Source organism: Orycteropus afer, unplaced genomic scaffold (genome assembly GCF_000298275.1).
Source record: "Orycteropus afer afer isolate SDZICR_OR568_19922 unplaced genomic scaffold, OryAfe1.0 scaffold00348, whole genome shotgun sequence".
NCBI lineage: Eukaryota > Metazoa > Chordata > Mammalia > Tubulidentata > Orycteropodidae > Orycteropus > Orycteropus afer.
In genome coordinates this window covers 2,046,790-2,057,282 of record NW_006921935.1, presented here as the reverse complement: position 1 = coordinate 2,057,282, position 10,493 = coordinate 2,046,790, and the positions used below count along the sequence as shown (strand labels likewise).

The 10,493-nt window shown below is 37.0% G+C and overlaps 1 pseudogene; it reads right to left on the bottom strand.

Annotated features, from left to right (window-relative positions):
* Positions 1–9,556: 9,556 nt before the first annotated feature.
* LOC103207055 overlaps positions 9,557–10,493 on the bottom strand; it is a 6,645-nt pseudogene continuing 5,708 nt past the window's right edge.

Below are 10,493 nucleotides of genomic sequence, written 5' to 3'. Positions count from 1 at the left end.
TGGCACCTCCAGACCGGCAAAAGTCCACAGATCAGCCCGCCTTTCTCTTCACCTTGTCCATTTATTCCCCAGCCAGCAGAGCAGTCCTCCATGCAGTCCCTGACTAGCAGGGCTGATTTTTAGGTTAATTCTTAGGTCCTACCACCACTCGGCACTCACCAAGCTGTCTGTGCCTTCGAGATCACTCAGGATTGCTGCCAGACCATAGCTCCGTCTGTCTCCTTTTTTGATATTTTCATGCAAATTCTTTTGCTTGTTGGGGTTTAGTCCACTTCTATATCCTTCCCTTCAAGGCTCAGGGGTCCAGGATTATGTTTTGTGTCTGTATTAATTGGTTTCCCTTTTCTATGTTGAAGAAGGTCTGTGCAGTCTTTCTACCTAGTCTACCATCTTACTGGAACTCCTTACATTGAGTTTTAGTGACACATAATGCCATTTAAATAGAATAAACTGGAAGGAATCATTAGAGGTGGCAGAAAATATTCTCATAGAAGCAATAGTTGTAATATTTTGCAAAGGGTTAGTGAAATAACTAGGAAATGAAATCAAATGAGATTGGAGGTCTTTCTATACATTTCAGAGAGAAAGGCATTTTAAAATGGATCATGAAATAGATGGGGAGCTAAAAAGAAAGCTAAGATAAATAAGAAGTCAAGCATGAGATTTAGGGTAATTTGAATTCGTAACAGAAATTCCTGTACAATTTAGAAAATAAGAAATTGAAAGTCTATTCATGTTACTTCAGAGCAAACAAAACATGAATTTAACAGAATCCAGCATAACCAAAAAAAAAAAAGCATGCACTTTATAGTACAGTGAAAAGGTGGCCACAGACATGTGTATAGATATAAAATGCGTAGAGCCAAGTTGATTTTCATAAATAAAAATGAGCAGGCAATGTTTATCGTTTATCAGATAGATATAAATGAGATTAGAAAACTGAGTTTCAGAATGTGGCAGATCAAGAATAGCTCTGATTTTGAAATATTTAAATGGTATAAAAAGTTATTTTAATGAGTTATTTGGGCCTTCCTAAAACTTATAGGAAATATGGAATGAATTAAACATGATTTATTACTATCAATTTATACATTTTAAAAATTAAATTTTGTATATACAATATGACTGACAGAACTATTGTGATAGAATGGCAAAACAAGAAAATTTTCCTGCTCTTCAGAGTTTTAGGGATTTTGGGGTATATTTTCCAGAAACTCAATTAAAATATGGGTGGAAATATGAATTTATTGGTTCATACAAGTTATTTGAAAAGAGAGAGGATTAGCCTCTGGCAATGTTCCATCGAGACACTAAAAAAGGTATTAGGAATCTGTATCCACCTTTTTTTCCTTCAATCCCTCAGGTAGCTGTGTTCTGTGTTGCATTCGTTTTCTTGGAGGTTTTCTCCATATGGTGGAAATTAGAATCTACTTTCAGACTCAAACCTTAACTTCAAGTCTCAGAAACAAATGGATGCTGAAAAAAAAAAAAAAATACTGTTGGATAAATTATTAGTCAAAGAGAGGTAACTCACTATGCTATTTTCTTCAGAAAACTCAGTTCTTTTTATTGTCACTTTTAGCACTGGGAGCTTTGGTAGTGTAGTGCCTAAGGCATTTGACTGCTAACAAGAAGGCTGGTGGTTCACATCCACCACCCACTCCTTGGAGGGCAGTTTAGGCAAGTACTCTGTAGAGATGCTGCCTCAGAAGCTCAATAAGGGGTCACTACGAGTTGAATGTACTCCATTGACAGTCAGTTTGAAGGTTTTTTTTTTTTTTTTTTAACCACTGGAAACTGGTGGGAACAATTAGTGGAAAATATAAATCAAATCAAACCAAACTCACTACCATCTAGTTGATTCTGACTCATAGCAACCCCCCTTTGGGTTTCCGAGGTGGTAAACCTCTATGGAAGTGGATTCCTCTGTCTTCCTTCCACAGAGTGGAGAATATGCCCACTGTCAATTCAAAACCTACATGCAGCCAAATACTTAGATATGATTATTAGGTGACATCTATCTTCTCAGACTCATAAAGACCTTACGTTTAAGAAAACAAAACAGTCTAGTCCTGCACCAACCTCAAAATTTTTGGTACGTTTGAAGTCATTGTTGTAGCCGCTGTGTAAATCTGTCTCATTGAGGATCTGCCTCTTTTTCATTGACCATCTATTTTACCAAGCATTATGTTTTTCTCTAGTAATTGATCTCTCCTGATGACATGTCCAAAATATACAAGATGAAACCTCATCATTCTCCTTTTTCTAGCTGTACTTCTTCCAAAATAGATTTGTTCACTCTTCTGGAAATTCATGTTATATTTATTATTATTTACCCACCCCATACTTGAAAGAAATTAATTCTTCTTCAGTCTTCCTTCTTTATTTTATAGCTTTTGTATGCACATGAGGTGATTGAAAATACCATGGCTTAAGTCAGGCACACCTTAGTCCTCAAAGTCACATCTTTGCTTTTTAATACTTCAAAGAGATCTTTTTGTAGTGGATTTGCTCAATGTAATAAATACATCATTTGATTTCTTGACTGCTGCTTCCATGGAGTCCTTGACACCTTCAATTCCTTCACCATTTACCTATCATAGTATTTTTTATTGGTGAAGATGTAAGAATTTTTATTTTCTTTATGTTCAGGTATAGCCCATACTGATGGTTGTAGTCTTTTACCTTCATTAGTAAATACTTCAAGTTAACTTGCTTGCTAGAAAGCAAGGTTGTGTTATCTGAATAGCACAGGTGCTTTATGAGTCTTCCTTCAATCCTGTTTCTGTGTTCTTCATATATCCCAGCTTTTTGGATTATTTTCGAGAAGCTTATATATTAAATAAGTAAGGTGAGAGAATGCAATATTGCCATGTGTTTTTGCAATTTTAAACTATGCAGTATCCTTTTGTTCTTTCAAATAGCTACCTAATAATGCATGCATGCATTCTATATGAGCACAATTAAATACTCAGGAATCCCCATTCTTCACAAGCTTACTTATAATTCTCATAGTTCTCTATAATCTCATAGGTGAATGCCTTTACACAAGTAAACAGCTGAATGTTTACACAGGTAAACAATTTTGTGGTATTGTCTACTTTTAGCCAAGATCCATCTAACATCAGCAATGATATCCTTTGTTCTATGTCCTCTTTTGAATTTGGCTTGAATTTATGGCAGTACCCTATCAAAGTAAGGCTGCAGATATTTTTTAATTATTTCCAGCATAATTTTACTAGTTTGTGATATCAATAATTTCCACATTCTGCTTCATCCCTTGTCTTTGGAATGGGGATGGATATATATATTTTGCAGTCTGTTATCCAGGTAGCTGTCTTCTAGATTTCTTGATATAGATGAGTAAGTGTTTCCACGGATGCATCTGTTTATTGGAGCATCTCAATTGATATTTCATCAATTACTGGATCTTTGTTCTTTGCTGATGTTTTCAACGCAGCTTAGATTTCTTCCTTCAGTAGAACACTTTTGATCATATGTTACCTCCTGAGATAGTTAAACAATGAATGATTATTTTTGGTATTTGACTGCTAATCAGAAAGCTTGAGGTTCAAACCCACCAGCCACATCTCAGAAGGAAGATTGGGCAATCTACTTCAGCAGTGATACTTCCTTGAAACCCTAAGGAGGGGTCGCTATGAGTCAAATTGACTCAACGGCAGTAAGTTTGGCTTTCGTTTTTGGACTGTGTATACTTTCTATCTTCTTTTGATGTTTTCTGTTTCATTTACTTTTTTGCCCATGGCGTCACTCTTGAAACTTTAGTCTTGAATTTATTCTTCAGTTCTTCTAGCTTAAGAAATGCCAAGCATGTTTTCTCCCTTTTGGTTTTGTAACTCAAGGTCTTTGCATAATTCATTACAGTATTTACCTTGCCTTCTCAAGCCTCCTTTTGAAACCATCCATTATTTCTTTTACATCATCAATTCTTTTAGTTGCTTTAGCTACTTAGTGCTAAAGAGCACATTTTAGAGTGTCTTCTGATACCTATTTTAGTCTTCCCTTTCTTTTTTAATGACCCTTTACTTTCTTTGTGAGTGATGTCTACGTGTCATTCCACAACATTTCTGGTCTTTGGTCATGAAAGTTCAGAATGTCAAATCTTTTCTTGAGATGGCTTATAAATTCAGGCATAATGTATTCAAGGTAGTACTTTGGTTTTCCGGACTTGCTTAAGTGTTTTTTTTTTTTTTTTCACAGCTTCAACTTGAGCTTGTATACAAATAACTGGTGGCGTGCTCCAGAGTTGGCCCTTAGCTTTGTTTTGACTGGCAATACTGAACTTCTCCATTAGCTGTTTCCACAGATGTAGTCAATTTGATTTCTGTGTAAACCATCGAGTGAAGTATACATGTAGTCTACATTTGTGTGGTTCAAAAAGAAGTATTTCCAGTGAATGAATCTTGCATAATTTTATCACGCAGTTTGCAACATCATTCTTACCACCAACGTTATATTTTTTAAGCACTGAAACTTTTTTTGTTTGGTTCCAACTTTCACATTCCAGTCAGCATTATTATCAATGAAAGTTGATTGCATATTTGGTCAATTTCATACTACAGCAGTTCATAAAAATCTTTAATTTCTTCAACTTTGGCATTTTTGGTTGTATGTAAATTAGAATAATAGTAGTATTAACTGGTCTTCCTTGTTATTGTTGTTGTTAAGTGCCATTCAGTCAGCTCTGACCATAGTGACCCCATGTATAACAGAATGAAACAATACCTGATGTTAGACCATCCTCACAATCTTTGCTATGCTTGAGCTCACTGCCACAGCCACAATTGATCTAGTTGAGGACTTTCCCCTTTCTCTCTGACCCTCTACTTGACCCAGCATGATATCCTTCTCCAGGCACTGATACCTTCTGACAACATGACCAAAATATGTGAGATGAAGTCTGGCCATTCCTCCTTCTAAGAAGCATTCCAGTTTTATTTTTTCCAATACAAATTTGTTCATTCTTCTGCCTGTCCCTGGTATTTTCAGTATTCTTTGCCAACACCACAATTTAAATGCATCAATTCTTCTTTGATCTTCCTTATTCATTGTCCAGCTTTCACATGCATATGAGGCTATTGAATATATGATAACTTGGGTCAGGCACTCCTTATTCTTCAAAGTGACATATTTGCTCTTTAACACTTTAAAGAGGTCTTGTGTAAGAGATTTGCCCAGTGCAATGCACTGTCTGATTTCTTGACTGCTGCTTCCATGACCATTAATTGTGGATCCAAATAAAACAAAACCCTTGACAACTTCAACCTTTTCTCCATTTCTCATGGTATTGCTTATTGGCTTAGTTGTGAGGATTTTTTGTCTTTATGTTGAGGTATAATCCATACTGAAGTCTTTGATATTCATCAGTAAGTGCTTCAAGTCATCTTCACTTTCAGCAAGCAATTTCATACTGCAGCAGTTCATAAAACTTTTTAATTTCATCAACTGCATATCACAGGTGGTTAATGAGTCTTCCTCAAATTGTGATGCCATGTTATTCTTCATATAGTCCAGCTTATCTGATGATTTGTTCAGTATACAGATTGAATAAGTAAGTATGGTGAAAGGATATAGCCCTGATACACATCTTTCCTGATTTTAAACTATGCATCATCCCTTTGTCCTGTTCAAAGAACTGCCTCGTAATTTATGTATGAGTTCTATGTGAGCAGAATTAAGTGTTCTGGAATTCCCATTCTTCACAATATTATCCATAAATTGTTATGATCTTCATATCAATTGCCTTTGCCTAGACATTAAAGCACAGGTACTCATTTTTCTGATATTCTTTGCTTTCAGCCAGCATCCATTTAACATCAGCAACTATATACCTCGTTTCACATCCTTTTCTGTATCCAGCTTGCATTTGTGGAAGTTCTTTGTCAATATACTGCTGCAATCGATTTTGAATTATCTTAAGGAAAATTTTACTTGTGTGTGATATTAATGGTATTGTTTGATAATTTCCACATTTTGCTGAATCACCTTTCTTTGGAAGGGGCATAAATATTGATCTCTTCCAGTCACTTGGCCAGGTAGCTGTCTTTCAAATTTCTTGGCATAAGCAAGTGTGAGCCTACAGTGATGTATCTTTGTGTTGAAACGTGTCAATGGGTATTCTGTCAATTCCTGGGATCATGTTACCTCCTGAAATACTTGAACATTAACAATTATTTTCGATACAGTGACTATGTAATCCTTCCATCTTATTTAGATGCTTCTTTCATTACTCAATATTTTGCCCATAGAATCCTTCAGTATTGCAACTTGAGACTTGTATTTTAACTCAGTTATTTTAACTTGAGAAATTCAGAGCACTTTCTTCCTTTTGCTTTCTAATTCTAGATCTTTTCACATTTCACTAAAATATTTTACTTTGTTTTCTTGATCTGCCCTTTGAAATCTTCCATTCAGCTCACTACTTTATCATTTCTTCCATTCAATTTAGCTAATCCCTGTTTAAGAGCAAGTTTCAGAGTTTCTTCTCTGTCTATTTTGGTCTTTTCTTCCTTCTTCCTTTCCTGTTTTTTAATGACCTTTTGCTTTCTTCGTTTATGATATTTTTGATGTCATCCCACCACTTGTCTGGTCTAAATTTATTAAATTTATCTTTCAGATGATTTCTAAATTTTGGTGGGATATAATCAAGACCATATTTTGGCTCTTGTGGACTTGTTTTAATCTTCTTCAACTGCAACTTGAACTAGAATATGACCCATTGATAATCTGTTCCACAATTTGCTTCTGGCCTTTTTCTCCCTGAAGATACTCAGCTTCTCTATAGCTTCTCTCCCCAAACGTAGTCAATTTGACCCTAGAACATTCCATCTTGTGAGGTTCATGTGTATTGTTGGTATTTATGTCATTGAAAAAACAAATTTATACTGAATATGTTATTGGTCTTACAAAATTCTGACATGGAGTTTCTGATGTCATTTCTGTCACCAAGACTATATATTTTCCAATATGTTTTTTTTTTTTTTGTTTTCAACTTTTACATTCCAATCACCAATATTATCAATATAACTTTACTAGATGTTTGGTCAATTTCAGACTGCAGAAGTTGATAAATATCTTCAATTTCTTCATCATTGGCTTTAGTAGTTGGTGCATAAATTTGAATAATAGTAGTATTAACTGGTCTTAGTTATAAGCATATGGATATTATCCTATCAATGACAGCATTGTACATCAGGGTTGATCTTGAAATGTTCTTTTAGATGATGAATGTGATGTCATTCCTTTTCAGTTTGTCACTCTCAGCATAGCAGACAATATGATTGTCTGATTCAAAATGACCAATATCAATCCCTTTCAGCTCACTAATGCCTAGAATATCAGTCTAAAAGACATAACATTTCATTTTTGACAACTTCAAATTTTTGTGGCTTCATACTTTATAAACTCCACATTCTTATTATTTTTTAAAAAATAAAAATAAAAATAAAATATTGCAGACAAGAAAACCCTATGGAGCAGTTCTACTCTATGATGTATGGGTCACCATGAGTCAGAACTGATTTGACAACAACAGCCATGTAACTACATGTAGATCTGGAGCTGTGCCTGATCATATATTGAATTCTAGAAGTTTGGGCAACAATACTTGGCCTCTAACACATTCTTATTTTTAATGAATAGTTGTGGCTGCCTCTTCTCCAGTCATACCCCATCAGCAAATGAAAGTCTTGAAAGTTTTACTCCATTCACATCATTAAAACCATCTCTACTTTGAGGAGGCAGCTCTTGTCCAGTCATATTTTGAGTGCTTTCCATTCTGAGAGGCTCATCTTCCAGAGCTATATGAGACACTGCTTCACTGCTATTCCTAAAGCTTCCCAGTAATATATTAGACAATGTTTCACTGCTATCCTTAAGATTTTCAGTTGCTGTTTTTTTTTTTTTTTTTTTTTTTCCAGAAATGAATGGCCCTATTTTTCTTTCCAGTCTCTGTGTAAGCTCTGCTGAAACCTGTCTACAATGGTGACCCTGCTGGTGTTTGAAATACAGGTGGCATAGTTTCCATCATCACAGCAACATGCAAGCCATCACAGTAAGAACTGACAAGCAAGTGGTGGGGTCTTACTTTTAAGTATATGGATATTAACCTAATACTGATAACATTGTGCATCAGGACAGATCTTTAGATATTCTTTTTGATGATGAAAACAATGTGTTCCTCCCCAATTTGTTGTTCTTAGCATAGTAGTCCATATGATTACTGGATTCCAAATGGCCAAACTCAGTCAATTTCAGCTCACTAATGCCTAGGATAGGAGCTCTGGCAGCATAGTGCCTAAGGCACTTGCCTGCTAACCAGAAGGCTGGCGGTTCAAACCCACCAGCCACTCCTCAGCAGAAGGTTGGGCAATCCTACTTCTGTAGTGACACTGCCTCGAAAACCCAAGGAGGGGTCACTATGAGTCAGGGCTGACTCGATGGCAAATAACAACAATGCCTAGGATATGGATCTTCAAGCATTTCATTTCCTATTTGACAACTTCCAATTTTCCTATATTTTTATGTTGTACATTCCATATATTAATGGGTGTTTACAGCTGTTGCTTCTCATTTTTGGTCATGCCATATCAGAAATGAAAGTTTTACTTCATCTTCATCATTAAAGCCAACTCTATTCTGAGGAGTAGCTCTTGCCCAGTCATATTTTGTGTTCCTTCCAAACTGAGAGGCTCATCTTTCAGCACCATAAATATTAGACAATGTTTTGAGATATCCATAAGTCTTTCATTATATAAGTTTTGGAAACAGATCAGGGTTTTTCCCTAATCTGTATTACTCTGAAAGTTCTTCTGAAACCTGTTCACCATTGGTTATCCTACTGGTATTTGACATTCTAGTATCAGAGCTTAAAGCATCATAGAAATACACAAGGTACCATAAAACTACAAACTGACAAATATTTAAATATTTAACGAGTGTCTAAATTTAGCTAGATACACTGGTATAGGTGGTATAGTGGGATTGAAAAAAAGATATCTGTTCTTATAGAGTTTATATTCTGCTTGAGAGACACAGAATATAAACAATAAGAATAAAAATGTGCATATTATGTAATATTATAGATGGTTCTGGCATTTGTGATAAGCTGGTGAGTTGTTACTTTAAATGTGGTGGTTACGATAGGACTCTGAAAGGTTCGTATTAAAGAAAGTCTTACAACCCACCAGCCACTCCTTGGAAGGAAGATGGGGCAATCTACTTCCGTACTGATACTGCCTCAGAAACCCAAGGAGGGCTCGCTATGAGTCGAGTCTGACTGGATGGCATATAACAACAACAACAACATAGAGTGTTTTTTTTTTTTTTTAAACAATGATCTGAAATGATTTTTATTATGTACTAAATTCTAGTGAATAGTGAGTGAGTTTGTTTCTAGCATAGCTTCTGGTCCATTCCTCTTTTGGCCTTGTTCCTGTACCAGACGGAAAGATTATCTTCCAATCTTCCTGCAGGCAAGTTTTAGATACTGTACAAAACTGGGAACAGTTTGGGGGATTGGAGTGGGTCACAGAGGTCAATCTTCATCAGAGTCACTGGGGTTCATGTACTGGCAGACAGCATTATAGTGAAGCTCCAGCAACTGATTCTCTCTCTGCAGCTGCACCAAAGCCCGGCTCCACTCTGTGTCCCAGCCCAGTAGATGTCCCGCCCTTCCAGGCTGTCGTCCCAGCACCATCATCACATGGCTAGCCTCTACCTTGGGAATCAGGATCTCTAGCATGTCTTCCCTCAGGCCTTCTATGATCTGGCCTTCCTCTGTCCGACACACACAAGTATCTGGGCTCAGGACATCTTCAACTGTCATCTTGGTGTTGTAATACTGGCCACCTTTGTGTAGCTTGTCCACAAACTGTACACACAAGTCTCTGTACAACCAGTGCTGACTCCTGGGGACTGCTTTTTAACTCTTGGCTGTGAGTCCATCCTGTCAGTCTGGAGGGTGTTTTCTCTTCCTCTCTGAGTTCTACTGCTGAATATGGAAGTCCTGATCCTGGAGGGCGTTCCATGAGAAGGCTGTTCTGTTCTGCTGCTCTTAGGAAGTTTTGCTCCCCTGACTGAGCTTGGAGGAGTTCCTGTCAAACTCCTGCTGGGAGATAAGCCGAAGGCAGTACTCACTAACAGTCACCACATGATTCCCCACTTCCAGACAAGCCATAGCCTTGAAGATTGTCAAGATCAAGGCCTTCTACCTTCCCATAGATGCCTCGGTGCAGACCAGACAAGATCACCACAGCTCCTCCAGGCACCAGTCCTTGTGGTTCGTCTTTCTCCATGCTGATATTTTGGGGAGAATCCTCAAGGCCTAAGACAAGAACCTTTCTGACATGTTGCTGTTGTTATGTGCCGTCGAGTCGGCCCCAACTCATAGTGACCCCTCCTTGGGTTTCCAAGGCAGTATCACTATGGAAGTAGATTGCCCCATCTTCCTTCTGAGGAGTGGCTGGTGGGTT